At 37.4% G+C, this 17,938-nt stretch overlaps 1 long non-coding RNA gene across 1 annotated transcript; it reads left to right on the forward strand.

Annotated features, from left to right (window-relative positions):
* The first annotated feature begins 10,948 nt into the window (after positions 1-10,948).
* LOC141034561 (uncharacterized) lies at positions 10,949-13,967 on the forward strand. Its single transcript, XR_012196289.1, has 2 exons — positions 10,949-11,470; positions 12,514-13,967. It is a non-coding gene; the product is annotated as an uncharacterized lncRNA (long non-coding RNA).
* Positions 13,968-17,938: the final 3,971 nt, after the last annotated feature.

Here is a 17,938-nt window from a genome sequence, read left to right on the forward strand (position 1 = left end):
CCTGTTGGGTAATCATTCGATTAAGTCTTAAATGAGCCCCTCTAAAGTTTGAGGCAAATGAACGCATTTTTGTTCGTCGTCTCCGGGCTATATATCCTCGCGGAACTCTGGTCATTGAATCAAATTAACCTTAATGAATAACTAATGATTTCTCTTCTTTTAGCCACCCTTTTTCTCATTAATAACAAAACTAATTATTCCGATATATAAAATATTAATTCCAATGGCTTTTGCTATAGTAACCTTCCCAACCACGATTTTTTATTCCACTCCGTTCAGTTATTTCTATACGAAATAACAAATTCATTCTAATAATACTAAAAAAAATAGTGGGTTCCATCGTTTCTATGGTTCCCTTTTAAACGGTGAGGCCCTCTCTATACACCGGAGCCCTTTCTTTCATCAAAAGGTATTGCGAACTTGTATAGTCCACATTCTTTGGCTCTACCTATCCATTATAGAGTAAATAGCTCTTTTCACAATAAGAGTTATCCATACAGTGACGGTATTTAATTATGAAAGTTGGCTAAGTAGCTGACCCTGTTAGTCCGTTCTTTTAAGATAAAGGAGCATAAGCCTTTTTCTTTTTATTACTATTTCCTCCGCTTAATGGATAACCATTTGCTACCAATGGGAGAATTGCTTCTTATTTCCAATTTAGATAATTGGATTTGCACCAAAGGAAACCATAAATTCCATATACCATAGAAATCTAGGATAGAGAAGCTATATCCTATTCATTGGTACTAATCATGGATACTTCAATTTTTTTTATATTTGTTTGAAGTCATGATCTGAACGAGTCGCACATACACCCTAGCACATGTTCCTCGACGCTGAGGGCATCCTTTAAGCGCGGCCGTTTTTCGAGCATTTCGTATTGGCTGTCTTGCGTTTCTAATAAGTTGTTTAACCGTCGGCATGTTGTATGTATATAGAAAAAAATGGATTGGTTTAGATCCATCTTAACCTGATGATTGCTCATCATGAAGTCTTTCTATTTTCTATTAAATCGAGGAAAACACGAATTTAGCTGTGAAATAACTTTACAAGAAATCCGGACACTACCAATCCTTAAACATTTCTGGAAACCACACTGGATCAGTATCGCAGTGCTTGTCAATCATTTCATCCCCTACAATATCGACAAGTCCATAAGCTTTGGCTTCGTCTGCTGACATAAAAACATCCCTTTCCATGTCTTCGGATACAACCCAAAAAGGCTTGCCTGTTCTTACTGCATAAACCCTTGTGATCATTTCGCGAACTTTGTGTAACTCTTCTACTTCTAGTAAAAATTCTGGTGTCCTTGCCCGATAATAAGCACTAGCAGGTTGGTGAAGCATAATCCTCGCGTGAGGGAATGCTATACGCTTGGTGGGTTCTCCTCCAAGCAGAATGAAGGACGCCATGGAGGCGGCTATTCCGAGGCATATTGTATATATATCTGGTGTCACCGTTTGCATCGTATCAAAAATAGCCATTCCTGAGATTAGCCACCCGCCTGGGGAGTTTATAAACAAAAAAATATCACTAATTCCATCTTCTATACTCAGATATACCATGAGACCTGTAATATGATTCGTGATCTCGCAACGAATCTCTTGACCTAAAAAAAGTGTCCTTTCTCGATACATAACATTGTATAAGTCAACCCAAGTCGCTTCTTCATCTCCAGGAATCCGGTAAGGTACTTTTGGAACACCAATGGGCATATTAGATTAATATTATTAAATTTAAGTAAGAAAACCACACTTTAATATGGAAACGTAAGAATGGAACAGAAAGAAAGAATCCGCAGTTTATTGTCTTAATTTTTATTCTTATTCTATATGAATACTATAGATTCTATTAATACGTAGATTGAAAGGTTATACATATAAGGAATGTAAGACAGATTGAATAAAGAAAAAGGAATGGGTGATTCGAATGCTAAACAAAGAGGGGTAGCGATCTATTCTTCGTTTTTTCCAAATTGGCCAAGTTACCCATTGCATATTGGCACTTATCGAGTATAGAATAGATCTGCTTCTCTTTCTTCTTATGAACAGAATTGGCTTCTTATTTTTAATGGAATGAAATAAATATTCGCGCTTTCTGACACAGAATCCCCTAGAAGGGTTAGGTACATAGGATATGGATAGTCTTTTTCAATGCGATAAAATAAAGCGACATCGTGTCTATTTTTCTTTGCTAAAGGGGTATTTCCATGGGTTTGCCTTGGTATCGTGTTCATACTGTCGTATTGAATGATCCGGGTCGATTGCTTGCGGTGCATATAATGCACACAGCTCTAGTTTCTGGTTGGGCTGGCTCAATGGCTTTATACGAATTAGCAGTTTTTGATCCCTCTGATCCTGTTCTGGATCCAATGTGGAGACAAGGTATGTTCGTAATTCCCTTCATGACTCGTTTAGGAATAACGGATTCGTGGGGTGGTTGGAGTATTTCAGGAGGAACTGTAACAAATCCGGGTATTTGGAGTTATGAAGGTGTGGCAGGTACGCATATTGTGTTTTCTGGCTTGTGTTTCTTGGCAGCGATCTGGCATTGGGTATATTGGGACCTAGAAATATTCTCTGATGAGCGGACGGGAAAACCCTCTTTGGATTTGCCCAAGATCTTTGGAATTCATTTATTTCTTGCAGGGGTGGCTTGCTTTGGCTTTGGGGCATTTCATGTAACGGGTTTGTATGGTCCTGGGATATGGGTATCCGATCCTTATGGACTAACTGGAAAAGTACAAGCTGTAAATCCAGCGTGGGGTGCAGAAGGTTTTGATCCTTTTGTTCCGGGGGGAATAGCTTCTCATCATATTGCTGCGGGTACATTGGGTATATTAGCGGGCTTATTCCATCTTAGTGTCCGTCCGCCTCAACGTCTATATAAAGGATTACGTATGGGCAATATTGAAACTGTACTTTCCAGTAGTATCGCTGCTGTTTTTTTTGCAGCTTTCGTAGTTGCTGGAACTATGTGGTATGGGTCAGCAACGACCCCAATCGAATTATTTGGGCCTACTCGTTATCAGTGGGATCAGGGATACTTTCAGCAAGAAATATATCGAAGAGTTAGCAATGGTTTAGCCGAAAATCTTAGTTTATCAGAAGCTTGGTCTAAAATTCCCGAAAAATTAGCCTTTTATGATTATATTGGTAATAATCCGGCAAAAGGGGGATTATTCAGAGCAGGCTCAATGGACAATGGGGATGGAATAGCTGTTGGATGGTTAGGACATCCCGTCTTTAGAGATAAAGAAGGACGTGAGCTTTTTGTACGCCGTATGCCTACTTTTTTTGAAACATTTCCGGTTGTTTTGGTAGATGAGGAGGGAATTGTTAGAGCAGACGTTCCTTTTAGAAGAGCAGAATCCAAATATAGTGTTGAACAAGTAGGTGTAACGGTGGAGTTCTATGGTGGCGAACTTAATGGAGTAAGTTATTCTGATCCTGCTACTGTAAAAAAATATGCGAGGCGTTCTCAATTAGGGGAAATTTTTGAATTAGACCGGGCTACTTTGAAATCTGATGGTGTTTTTCGCAGCAGTCCAAGGGGTTGGTTCACTTTTGGTCATGCTACCTTTGCTTTGCTCTTCTTTTTCGGACACATTTGGCATGGCGCTAGAACATTGTTCCGAGATGTTTTTGCTGGTATTGATCCAGATTTGGATGCTCAAGTGGAATTTGGAACATTCCAAAAAGTGGGAGATCCAACTACAAGGAAACAGGCAGTCTGATACACATTGTTATAGTATCTTTCACCTCTCTTTTTTGATTTGACATGGGAAACATCTCCCATCCTTTCTTTGACTCTTTTTCTTTCTTTATATGGGAAATTCTCCCAAATGACAAATGAATAGGTGTGGAAGTTATAATTGTAAATAAACCAGGATCGAATCTATGGAAGCATTGGTTTATACGTTCCTTTTAGTTTCGACTTTAGGGATAATTTTTTTCGCTATCTTCTTCCGAGAACCACCTAAGGTTCCACCAACTCCAACTAAAAGAATAAAATAATTTCATTTAAGTAAGAAGTCCCCCTATCTGGGAGACTTCTTACTTAAATTAGTCTCCGTGTTCTTCGAATGGATCTCTTAATTGTTGAGAGGGTTGCCCAAACGCGGTATATAAGGCATACCCAGTAAAGCTTACAAGTAAACCAGATATGGAGATGGCGACTAAAGTTGCTGTTTCCATTTTTATAGAATTTCAAGATTACAATGGATCTACGAAAAGATCGTGTATTTACAACTACAACGGAATAGTATACAAAGTCAACACCAATGATTAAATAGAATTTATGGCTACACAAACCGTTGAAGATAGTTCTAAACCTAGGCCAAAACGAACTGGTGCAGGTAGTTTACTGAAACCCTTGAATTCGGAATATGGGAAAGTCGCCCCGGGTTGGGGGACTACTCCTTTTATGGGGATCGCAATGGCTTTATTCGCTATATTCCTATCTATCATTTTAGAAATTTATAATTCTTCCGTTTTACTGGACGGAATTTTAACCAATTAGGTTTCTACTAACTAAAACTAGGAAGTCAGAGTTTTTCCATCCAAAAAAGCCTTTCTAGTTTAAGATCTACATTTCTAGATATTATGGTAGTTCGACCGCGGAATTTTTTTGTTTCGGTATCTCTGGAATATGAGTGTGTGACTTGTTAGAATTGATCCTATTGATAATACATAGAAAGGGCCTGTTATCTCTATCAAGATGATTCTAATTCGTCAGATATTATTTATTCTAGTATCTGGAACACGAAATAGATAGAGTGGATCAAAAAAAAATGGAACTATGATTCATACTCACTATTAAGACCTCGCAACCAGACTGAAAAATTCAAGTAGTTCTTAAATAAAAATAAAAAAGAAATTTTCTTCCTTCCAATTTTGTTTGCCCAAAAGACAACTTTTTTTCTCTCGATTTTGTCGAGTCATTACACTGATTCAATAAATGATTATCAAGCGGTTCTTATTCGAAGAACCCTTGCCTTTTGTTTAGCTTGAGACTAAATCATCGTGGCTCTAGTATGAATCTAAGGTTTTAATTGAACTGATTCATAGGATCTCAACAAGATAATTTCTATATTACGCATAAAAAAACAAATCCTTTATAGGGAAGAGAAAAGTCAAGAAGCCTCTAATGACCAACATAAGGGAAAGGAAGAAAGAAAGACGCGCCAACTTGAGATTTTTTGGCATTATCATCACAAAGAAGATATTCCGGATTTTTCTTATTTGATATCTTCAAGGCAAATCGACCCAATTCAGTGGCTGATGAAGTTTTGAACCTTTTTTCTAATATTCGTTGAAAATTTTTGTGTTTCTGCTTGAGCCGTACGAGATGAAATTTTCATATACGGCTCTTAGAGGGGGACTCGGGTTAGTTACCTATCTCAATAAAGTATATGATTGGTTTGAGGAACGTCTTGAGATTCAGGCAATTGCAGATGATATAACTAGTAAATATGTTCCTCCCCATGTCAACATATTTTATTGTTTAGGGGGAATTACACTTACTTGTTTTCTAGTACAAGTCGCTACCGGTTTTGCTATGACTTTTTACTACCGACCAACCGTTACAGAGGCTTTTTCCTCGGTTCAATACATAATGACCGAGGCCAACTTTGGTTGGTTAATCCGATCAGTTCATCGATGGTCAGCAAGTATGATGGTTTTAATGATGATCCTGCATGTATTTCGTGTGTATCTCACAGGGGGATTTAAAAAACCCCGTGAATTAACTTGGGTCACAGGTGTGTGTTTTGGCTGTTTTGACTGCATCATTTGGTGTAACTGGTTATTCTTTGCCTTGGGATCAAATTGGCTATTGGGCAGTCAAAATTGTGACAGGTGTACCTGACGCCATTCCGGTAATAGGATCGCCTTTAGTGGAGTTATTACGCGGAAGTGCTAGTGTGGGCCAATCCACTTTGACTCGTTTTTATAGTTTACATACCTTTGTACTGCCTCTGCTTACTGCCGTATTTATGTTAATGCACTTTCCAATGATACGTAAGCAAGGTATTTCGGGTCCTTTATAGGGAAGGCATATCATAGAGAATTATAATTATCATATATCATATCGGGTAGGTTTTGGTATTTCATTGCTACAAGCATGGGTTATTGTAAAATAACACATGTCATTTGGATACTTCTCTTCAACTCCAAAGTATTTTTATACAATACAAATAGTTGAAGTTAATTTTACGAAAGAAAAAAGGCGGATTATGGGAGTGTGTGACTTGAATTATTGATTTGGCCATGCAGATAAAGAATTGGATCTGCCACATTAGAATTCACAACCAAAGGTGTCTCCGCATCCAATCAACATGTAAGTCCCCTACCTAGGAAGGATAGGCTGGTTCACTTGAGGAGAATATCTTCTATGATCATACCGCAACCATGTCATCCATGAACAGGCTCCGTAAGATCCCATAGAGTAGAAATGGAATAAGTCATGTGACATGATCCAGTTCTCTATTTATTACACTTACCTTTTTATTATAGTATGGAAATGCATTCATTTTCTTTGCATCGATTGTGATCCGCAATACTATCGGAGTAAAAGAAGGGATCTAAGGAAGAATGTAGGCTAAACTTTTTGATTTTTTATTAGTAACAAGTAAATATTTTGTTTGGAGGTAAGAAACTTGCGATATTGAGGGGATAAATACCAACTAATCAAGAGACATGAGACAATCCACAAAGCAATTGATCATGATCAAATTTGTAAGCCCACTTGGATATTGAGCATTTACCCATAAGAATAGGATTATTTTCAATGAGTAGTTGTAGGTGCAACTTCGGAAAAGAGAATCTGATAAAGCTTTTCTTGCCTAGAGTCATTGAGTCATTATAAACCTTAATTCTATTAAGGATCTTCCGCGGTCTTATTTCTTTCACTCTTGCTCGAGCCGGATGATGATAAATTCTCATGTCCGGTTCCTTTGGGGGATGGATCCTAAAGAGTTCACCTATCCCAATAACAAAGAAACCAGACTTAAATGATCCTGTATTAAGAGCTAAATTAGCTAAAGGGATGGGACATAATTATTACGGGGAACCCGCATGGCCCAACGATCTTTTATATATTTTTCCAGTAGTAATTCTAGGTACTATTGCATGTAATGTAGGTTTAGCGGTTCTCGAGCCATCAATGATTGGTGAACCGGCAGATCCGTTTGCAACTCCTCTGGAAATATTACCCGAGTGGTACTTCTTTCCCGTGTTTCAAATACTCCGTACGGTACCCAATAAGTTATTGGGCGTTCTTTTAATGGTTTCTGTGCCAACAGGCTTATTGACAGTACCTTTTCTAGAGAATGTCAATAAATTCCAAAATCCATTTCGCCGCCCAGTAGCTACGACCGTTTTTTTAATCGGTACTGTAGTAGCTCTTTGGTTAGGTATTGGAGCAACATTACCCATTGATAAATCATTAACTTTAGGTCTTTTTTAGATATTTTTTGATTCATTCAACCGTGAAGTACCATAGGTATCTAGGAAATAGTTACTTCCAAGTGAATCTTCCCTAGATACCTAAAATCCATTTTATTATGATCCATTTCGCGAAAATATAGATTGTACCAAAGATGCTAAATTGTTTTCTTTTTATTCTAACTCGAAAAAGAAGAAGAAAAAAAATTGCAATGGATTTAAAACGAGAGTTTATTCTTAAGTAAATCAATTGGGAGATGCTTCTCTAGAGTGTCCCATATATGTTTTCTATCTTCCATACGAAAACTGTCAATTCTCAGAAGATCTTCTTCAGTCTTACTCAAAAGGTCCAATAGTGTATGTATATTGGCCCTTTTTAGACAATTATACGTTCTAGAAGTCAATTCTAATTGATCAATAAAAATAGAATTCAATGGAATTCCTTTTTTGTTTTTCTTTAGATTAGTTAATCTTTTTTGAAAAGTAAAAAGGGGTGGAGTAAACCTGTTTTTATTTTCTTCGAAACTAGCGCCCTCTTCCTCCGCGTGTAGAAAAGGAAGAAATAAATCAATCAAATTACGAGAAGCCTCATAAAGTGCTTCCTTAGGGGTTAAACTTCCATTAGTCCATATTTCTAGAAAAAGTATCTCGTGTTTTTCATTTCCATTCCCACAAGAAAAAATACTATAATTCACATTTCGAACAGGCATGGATACAGCATCTATAGGATAACTTCCATCTTGATAGTTCTTTCTGAGTTCTGTCTGATATCCACGATCTCTCTTGATCTGTAAATCAATACAGAAATCAATGGGCTCTGTCAAGTTAGCTATAGGTTGTGCCGTATCAACGATTTCTACGGAAGGCGGTAAGATGATATCTTGAGCAGTTATGTATCTAGGACCTTTGACGCAAATGGATGCGTCTCTAACTCCATAGAGATTACTTCTCAATACAATTTCTTTCAAATTTAGTAAAATTTCTTGTACGGATTCTTCAATACCTGCTATTGTAGAATACTCGTGCGGCACGCTCCCAAATTTTGCACGTGTGATACATGTTCCTTCTATTTCTCCAAGTAAAGCTCTTCGCAAGGCAATACCGACGGTGTCCGCTTGACCTTTTCTAAGCGGGGACAGAATGAAACGACCATAATAAAGGCGCTTACTATCTACTCTTGATTCAACACACTTCCACTGTAGTGTTTGAGTGGATCCTGCTACCTCCTCTCGAACCATAATAGACTAGTATTATTATTTTATCATTGAATCGTTTATTTCTCTTGAAATGAAAGTTGAAAGCGGGTTAATTCTTTTACAGACGTCTTTTTTTAGGCGGTCGACATCCATTATGCGGCATAGGTGTTACATCGCGTATACAACTTAATCGCACACCACTTTTAGCAATGGCTCGTAATGCGGCATCTCTTCCACTACCAGCGCCCTTTACCATAACTTCTGCTCGTTGCAAACCTACTGTACGAATAGCATCTACTGCTGTTCTTTGACCAGCATAGGGTGATGCTTTTCTTGAGCTTTTGAATCCACAAGTACCGGCCGAGGACCAAAAAACCACCCGACCTTGTGGGTCTGTAACAGTTATAATGGTATTGTTGAAACTAGCTTGAACATGAATAACCCCTTTTGTTATTCTACGTGCACTCTTCCGTAAACTAAAACGTGCATTCCTACGTAAACCAATACGCACTTTCTTACGTGAACCAATTTTTGGTATAGCTTTTGCCATATTTTATTATCTCATAAATATGAGTTAGAAATAAAAAAAAGAAAAAAAGATACAAAGATATCCGTTTCAGGGTAAAATAAACCCTTTACTTTAATTATTTTAAATGAAATTATTTTATTTGGAATTGGAACATTTCCGCGGGTACTTTTTTTTACTTTTTAGAAAGTAAAGTTCTTTTTCGAAAGATTACCCCTGTCTTTGTTTATGCTTCGGATTAGAGCAAATGACTCTAATTCGTCCACGCCTACGAATCAGTCGACATTTTGTACAAATTTTACGAACGGAAGCTCTTATTTTCATATTTCCGTATCCTTTTTTAAACTATGAATCTAATCTTTTGGAAAAAATAAGTCTCTTCGCTTGAATTTTAGAACTTAGAATTTATTACCCTAGAAAAAAAAGAAAAACCTAATCCTTTGAATCTTTGGTATCCTTCAAATCTTCGCTATCCTTCAAATCTTCGCTATCCTTCGAGTCTTCGATACGCTTCGAATCCTTATGGGGAAGTCTATAAATTATACGTCCCTTGCTTGAATCATAACGACTTACTTCAATTTTGACCCTATCCCCCATCAGTATTCGTATAGAACTAGACCGTATCTTTCCTGAAATATAGCCTAGGATGATGGTGTCATTCTCTAGCCGAACGCGGAACATTCCATTGGGTAGGGCTTCCGTAACTAAACCTTCGAAAGTTACTTTTGCTTCTCTCGGGTTTTTTTTTTCTCTCCTATTTTTTTTTTCTGTCATATTTTTTTTCTCCTATTTTTCTATTTTTATTTTAAAAATAGGAAGGGCGAGATAGAATTCAAGCACTATAGGCGGGGCGATTACCATATATAACATAAGACTTCTCCCCCAATTCTGTTTAGTCGAGCTTCTCGATCTGTCATTATTCCTCGAGAAGTAGAAAGAATAGCAATTCCCATTCCACCCAAAACTTTAGGAATTCCTTGATAGTTGGTATAAATTCGTAAGCCGGGTCGGCTGATACGCTTTAAAAAGGTTCTTGTTCTATATATTCCTTTTCTAGTCTTTCTCTTTTGATGTCGCAAAGTTGAAACCAAGAAATATCTGTTACGTTCCTGATGTTTCCGAACACTTTCAATAAAACCCTCTCGTAGAAGTATTTTAACAATGTTTTCGGTAATATTTGTAGATACTACTCGAACTGTTCCTTTTTTATTCATGTCCGCATTTCTTATAGAGGTTAGTAAATCAGCAATAGTGTCCTTGCCCATAAGACTCTAATTCTAGGTTCCTCCTAATTTTTCTATAATCAACATGTTTTCTTTTTTTTTTTCATTTTGGATTTTAAAACATATACGTAAAACACAATCTACTAAATTAATTCTTTGGTCTCAATTTCGCCTACTAGTATTTATAATACTTCAGGAGCTAATGAAACTATTTTGGTAAAATTCAATTCTCTCAATTCCTCGGCAATCGCGCCAAAAACTCGAGTTCCTTTTGGATTGCCTTTTTGATCAATTATAACCGCAGCATTGTCATCATAGCGGATTATTATACCGTCTTCGCATTTGAACTCTTTACATGTACGTACAATTACAGCTCGAATTACTTCGGATCTTTCTAGAGGCATTTGGGGCAATGCGTCTTTGATTACAGCAACAATAACATCACCAATACGAGCATATCGCTGATTACCAGCAGCTCCTATGACTCGAATACACATCAATTTTCGAGCTCCACTATTATCTGCTACATTTAAAAGGGTCTGAGGTTGAATCATATTATTTTTTATTTTGATTTCAATTTGTTATTTCAATGCAAAAGGATGAAAGAAATATTGTCTTTCCAGAAAGAAAAACCGGGCATTTTTTTTTATCTTCCATACCCCTTTTAGGGTTCTATATCTCTAATCGAATAAATTGACTTCGTATGGGCATTTTACTGGCAGCTATGGAGATAGCTGCTCTAGCTACAGTTTCAGATACTCCCCCCATTTCATAAAGTATACGACCAGGTTTAACAACGGATACCCAATATTCGGGGGACCCCTTTCCCGAGCCCATACGTGTTTCCGTGGGTCTTAGTGTAACCGGTTTGTCGGGAAATATACGTACCCATATTTTTCCACCACGACGTGCATATCGTGTTATTGCTCTTCGTCCTGCTTCTATCTGTCTCGCCGTGATCCAAGCGGGTTCAAGTGCTTGAAGAGCATATCTACCAAAACAAATACGATTGCCTCGGCAGGATTTTCCTTTCATTCTTCCTCTATGTTGTTTGCGAAATCTGGTTCTTTTGGGGTTATAGTCGATGGTTCTCTTTCTTAGTTCCATCTCTACTGCAAAACTGGACATGAGAGTTTCTTCTCATCCAGCTCCTCGCGAATGGAATGAGAAAGCATGTAAATTTCTCTAATTCATAATATTCAAAAATATTACGGTACGGATAGATACACATTAATAGATAATAGAAAAAGTTCGGTTTTTTTTATATTGAATTTGTTAAAACAGAAAAATATAATATATAGTCAAAAAAGAAGATCTAGAATATATCCAGATGTGTGTGTATATTTATCTAAATTCTATATTTATAGATAATGTAATCCTTCTTAAAAAAATCCTTATTTTTACTCTTATTGAATCGCGGTAAAGTATTCTAATTCAATAAGAATTTCGCGGGCGAATATTTACTCTTTCCTGTCTTATTTGTTAATTTATAAACTTACCAAATAAGACAATTTTTTTGGTTTGTTCCGCCATCCCACCCAATGAAGTGTTAGGATTCTTTTCAATAAAATCCTATGGAATCATAGGTTCTGTCGTTCCCACTGCTTCTCCTTGAATGGTTAGGTCTGAATCCCGCAACGGAGCTTCCAAAAAATTTCTTTCCGAGTTAATTTTCTCAGTTTTATTAACCCGGGCGGCTCTTTATTATTGCTTTAAATTTGTAGTTCTTGTTTCAAGTTACAATTTTTAATTCTCTATTATTTTTATTATATTGATGCTTTATCACATTGCCTTTTATGATGTAATTCATAGACCATACATAGTGGAATCCTATATCTTATTTATTTCCTCTTCCTTCTTTCTATCATCCCTCCCTTTATCCACATCCCTTTAGTTTTGCTTCACAACCTAGAATCCCTTTTCTTTTTTAGAGAAAAAATTGCAGTTGCTACAACTATATGACACATCTACTCATTTATGATAGAGGTATTTATTCATATAGTGACTGTTTCTTAGTTAGGATCTCGACAATACGAAGCAATAGGTTGGTTATTAGTTAATTTTCTATAATTACTAAGTTTTTTTCTTAAAAAAAAGAAAAAAATAACGAGTCACACACTAAGCATAGCAATTATATTAAATGATTTATCAATTTTCATTAAATCTTATAGAAAGAGGTATAATTTCTTCTTTTGCAGGGATTTCAGGAAAAAAGTCTCTTGTCATTTTTTATTCTATCAATGGACAGAATCCGAAGACAAGATTACTTATTCTTCGTCTACGAATATCCAAATTTTTACACCTAATACTCCATAGATAGTCCGAATTGGATAGCAGCAATAATCAATTTTAGCGCGAATTGTTTGGAGGGGAAGTCTACCCTTTTTAATAGATTCGGCGCGTGCAATTTCTTTTCCTCCGAGACGACCCGCAATTTTTACTTTTACTCCCCTTATATCTGCTTTTTTAGTTAATTCAATGGCTTTTTTCATTGCCTTTCGGAATGAAACTCTATTTTTTAATTGGAAAGCTATATATTCTGCAAGAATGTTAGGCTGTCTATAAGGTTCTTTCACTTTTTCGATAGAAATATTAAATCTCTGGTTTACAGAGTTAATTTCCTTTTGTAGATCTTTCTCTAATTCTTCGATTGCTCCTTTTTTCTTTAATAAATTTGGGAATCCAATATGGATTATGACGTGGATCGTATCGATTTCTTTTTGGATTTCTATATGTGTAATTACTTCGGAACTTGAACCTGAGTCCATTTTTCTATTATGTGTAATTACTTCGGAACTTGAGTCTGATTCTATTTTTCTATTCGAGCCCTTTTTCCTATTCTTTTGTATATAGTTCTTGATACAATCCCTTATTTTTTTATCTTCCTGTAGACCTTCAGAATAATTTTTTGGTTGTGCGAACCAAAAGGAATGGTGTTTTTGGGTTGTACCAAGTCTGAAACCGAGTGGATTTATTTTTTGTCCCATATTTTTCTATTCTATATTTTTTTTTACTGGGAATCGAAATCTTAGATGGATCTAAAGGTTATTTAGATTTCTTTACTATATTTAGTACAATTGTTATATGACACATGCTTTTTTTTATGGGGAAACTACGTCCTCGAGCTCGAGGTCTGAATTTCTTCATAATAGTACTCCTACTGACTTCGGCTTTAGTAATAAATAAATTCGCTTTGTCGAAATCCCTATAATGAGTAGCATTTGCGGCTGCCGAATAAACCAACTTTAAGATGGGATAAGATGCTCGATAGGGCATGAGGTTCAGTATCATAACAGTTTCCTCGTAGTAACGCCAGCGAATCTCGTCAAGAACTCTTTGTGCTTTGAAAACAGACATAGGGATACGTTTTTGTGCTTTGAAAACTCTCTCGAACTTAAGTAGACGATCGGTTGGAACTTTCCTTGCGAGTTTCCTTAGCCCACTTTTCTTCTTCTTTATCCTAGGGATATACTTTACTAGTTTGAAACTTGTCATAAATAAGGTTATTCCCCGCCTACCTTTACTTTATTTTGAATCTTTTTTTTCTTCTTAATCTTTCTATTCAGAATTCAGTTAACGACGAGATTTAGTATCCTTTCTTGCATTTTCATAACTCGTGAAATGCCGAGTAGGCACGAATTCCCCCAATTTGCGACCTACCATAGGATTTGTTATGTAAATAGGTATATGTTCCTTTCCATTATGAATCGCGATTGTATGGCCAACCATTGTGGGTAGAATGCTAGATGCCCGGGACCACGTTACTATTGTTTCTTTCTCCTCCTTCATATTGACCTTTTCTATCTTTGCCAATAAATGATGAGCTACAAAAGGATTCGTTTTTTTTCGTGTCACAGCTGATTACTCCTTTTTCCTTTTTAAAGAGTGGCATTCTATGTCCAATATCTCGATCGAAGTACGGAGGTCAGAATAAATAGAATAATGATCAATGGAAAAAAGCAAAAAATCCTTTAGCTGGATAAGGGGCGGATGTAGCCAAGTGGATCAAGGCAGTGGATTGTGAATCCACCATGCGCGGGTTCAATTCCCGTCGTTCGCCCATCGCATTATTGCAAATTCCAAAAATGCAATTTTCCATATTCCTAGTTACGTATTTACTTACGGCGACGAAGAATAAAACTATCGCTATATTTTTTCCTTTTCCTAGTTCTTCTTCCAAGCGCAGGATAACCCCAAGGGGTTGTGGGTTTTTTTCTACCAATGGGAGCTTTCCCTTCACCGCCCCCATGGGGGTGGTCCACAGGGTTCATAACTACCCCTCTTACTACGGGGCGTTTACCTAGCCAACACTTAGATCCGGCTCTACCCAAACTTTTTTGGTTCACCCCAACATTACCCACTTGTCCGACTGTTGCTAAGCAGTTTTGGGATACTAAACGGACCTCCCCAGATGGTAATCTTAAAGTGGCCGATTTACCCTCTTTTGCAATGAGTTTCGCTACAGCACCTGCTGCTCTAGCTAATTGCCCACCCCTTCCACGTGTGATTTCTATGTTATGCATGGCCGTGCCTAAGGGCATATCGGTTGAAGTAGATTCTTCTTTTCTCTCAAAAAACCCCTTCCCAAACTGTACAAGCTTCTTCCAAAGCATACGGCTTTCTAGATGTATATGACGATCTCTAGACAGATGGATCTTATATGAATCATATGATGAAGTACCACATGAGTGGATATATAGGAAAGGAATCCAAATCTGCCGAATCGCTCATGTTATGATCTTCTACATCCTAGGTCTCTGCGTTCCGTCATCTGGCTTATGTTCTTCATGTAGCATTCAGATCGAATGACTCTATGAAATTACGTCGATACTTCCACATATTATGGGTAACGTAGGAGACATCCCTATTTTCCCCCGGGGGTCTTAATTACCACTGCTTAGCTTTCAATTTGCCTCTGACCATCAAATTAAATGTGAATAACCCGTCCTCCTCTCTTTGAAACAAGGGGCGCTTCCGGTTCTGTGCGTGCTTCAAACAATTTTGTCTTCTCCATATTACCATATCTCTAGAGCCAATAATTTTCTATGAGGAACTACTGAACTCAATCACTTGCTGCCGTTACTCAACAGTTTTCTGTTGAGGTCTATCCCGTAGAGGTAGTCAAATTGGATCAGTGATCGATTTCTAGGTTTCGTCGTAAACCTAATTGGTTACTTCCAATTACGTAAATCAATAGTTCAAACCGCACTCAAAGGTAGGGCATTTCCCATTGATATAGGAACTTTTGTACCAGAAACAATAGTATCTCCAATTATAGCCCCTCTGGGATGTAAAATATATCTCTTCTCACCATCCCCATAGTGTATGAGACAAATGTATGCATTTCGATTAGGGTCGTATTCTATGGTTACGATTCTACCAGATATGTCTTTTTGATTCCGTCGAAAATCTATTTTACGGTATAGGCGCTTATGACCTCCCCCTCTATGCCTTGCGGTAATGATTCCTCTGGAATTACGACCTTTACCACAACGGTGCCGTCCATGGATCAAATTATTTCGTGGATTGGATTTCACTTGCCTGTCTACGGTTCCCTTGCGTGTGCTCGGGATAGGTGTTTTGTATAAATGTTTCGCCGTATTATTAAGTATTCTCCTTTAGTTTTTTTCTCTATCTAGAAGTGGAATAGAATAACCCGGTTGAAGGGTAATGATCATACGTCTGTAATGCATTGTATGGCCCAGAATAGGTCCTATTCTTCTACCTTTTCCAGGTAGTCGATGGCTATTCACAGCTACCACCTTAACACCAAAGAAGAGTTCGACCCAATGCTTTATTTCTGTCTTAGTGAATCCCGATTCGACATTAAAAGTATATTGATTCTTTCCCAATAAACGAAGACTTTTTTCTGTAAATACTGCGTATTTGATTCCATCCATAAATCGACTTTCCCTCCTATGCTCTGAGTTCCAGTATCGATAAGAATTCGAGTTCTTATTGTTCTTATGTTATGGTATGAATATACCATACCAATTCGTTATGTATGGATGATGGATGAGATTCCATGGATAGAGAGCCAGTTCCAATAGACTTATGGAATGTTCCCGTTCGTGTGCATCCAGCAGGAATTGAACCCGCAAATTTACCAATTATGAGTTGGGCGCTTTAACCATTCAGCCATGGATGCTTAACAGGGATCATCGTACATCGTAAATAACCAATTTTCATATAGAAAGACATATCATAGAAAAATGAAATCGAAAATATTCCGAGATGGCAAATATTCGGAGATGACTATGAAAACACCTCTCTGGATCCTCGAATTGAAAGAGAGATTGAGAGGGATCAAGAATCCTAATTCTCGCTATTTGGAATGGATCCAATTCTATTGAGTCTGACTCATAGTGATCATTTCTCTTTAGCAAAGAATGACCTTGGTTATCAAAGGATTGAACAACCGGGATCCATTTACTTATGATACCTAGTTGGCATTGATAACAAGGATCTAATGAATTATGAGTTTAATAGATCCTCTTTAGCAGAAAGACGTATATTCCTTGCTCATTATCAGACAATCACTTATTCCCAAACCTCGTGTGGGACTAATCGTTTTCATTTACCATCTCATGGAAAACCCTTTTCGTTCCGCTTAGCCCTATCGGGTATTTTAGTGATAGGTTCTGTAGGAACTGGACGATCCTATTTGGTCAAATACCTAACGAAAAATTACGATTTTCCTTTCATTAAGGTACGAGGGCTTCTTATTCCACAAGAACGAAAGCACCTTTTCATTCTTTCATATACTAGGGGTTTTTACTTGGAAAAGACAATGTTCCATACTAAAGGATTCGGGTCCATAACCACGAGTTCCAGTGCACTAGATCTTGTAGCACTTAGCAACGAAGCCCTATCCATTAGTATTCCACATAAGAAATCCATTCTAGAAAAAAATACAATTAGATTAGCTCTTCATAGACAAACTTGGGGTTTGCGAGCCAAGGTAAGATCGGCTCGGGATCATGGGACCCTTTTCTATCAGATAGGAGGGGCTCTTGTACAAAATAGACTTACTAAGTAATAACCCCATAGAATCTATCTATATAAAGATAAAGAGGCAATCGTGTCAGGAAGCGGGTTTTTCTTTGGCCAAAAGGTACTTCGAACTTGGAACGAGCATGAAGAGATTAACGAGACTTCTTTCTCTTTTGAGTTTTTCTGGCGGACCTGCCGCGCAAGATCTTTGGTCTTCCCCTGGAACCGATGAAAAAAAGTGGATCGCTTCTTATGTACTCGCTCAGAATGATTCTTCTCTATCTATAGTTCATGGCCTATTAGAAGTAGAAGGTGCTCTGGTGCAATCCTTACCGACAGAAAAAGATTGCAGTCAGGTTGATAATAGTCGAGTGACATTACTTCGTCGGTCCGAACTAAGGAATCTGTTAGAAATGTTTTGAAATGGATATTGTTCTCTCTTTGATCAGGGATTGCTATATGAAAAGAAGTGGAGTTTGAAAAAGGGAACGGAATGCTCAAACCGGAACTGCTAGAGGAACGAATTTTCAATAGCATAACTTGGGCTCCTAGAAT

This window comes from Aegilops tauschii, unplaced genomic scaffold, assembly GCF_002575655.3.
Source record: "Aegilops tauschii subsp. strangulata cultivar AL8/78 unplaced genomic scaffold, Aet v6.0 ptg000806l_obj, whole genome shotgun sequence".
Lineage (NCBI taxonomy): Eukaryota > Viridiplantae > Streptophyta > Magnoliopsida > Poales > Poaceae > Aegilops > Aegilops tauschii.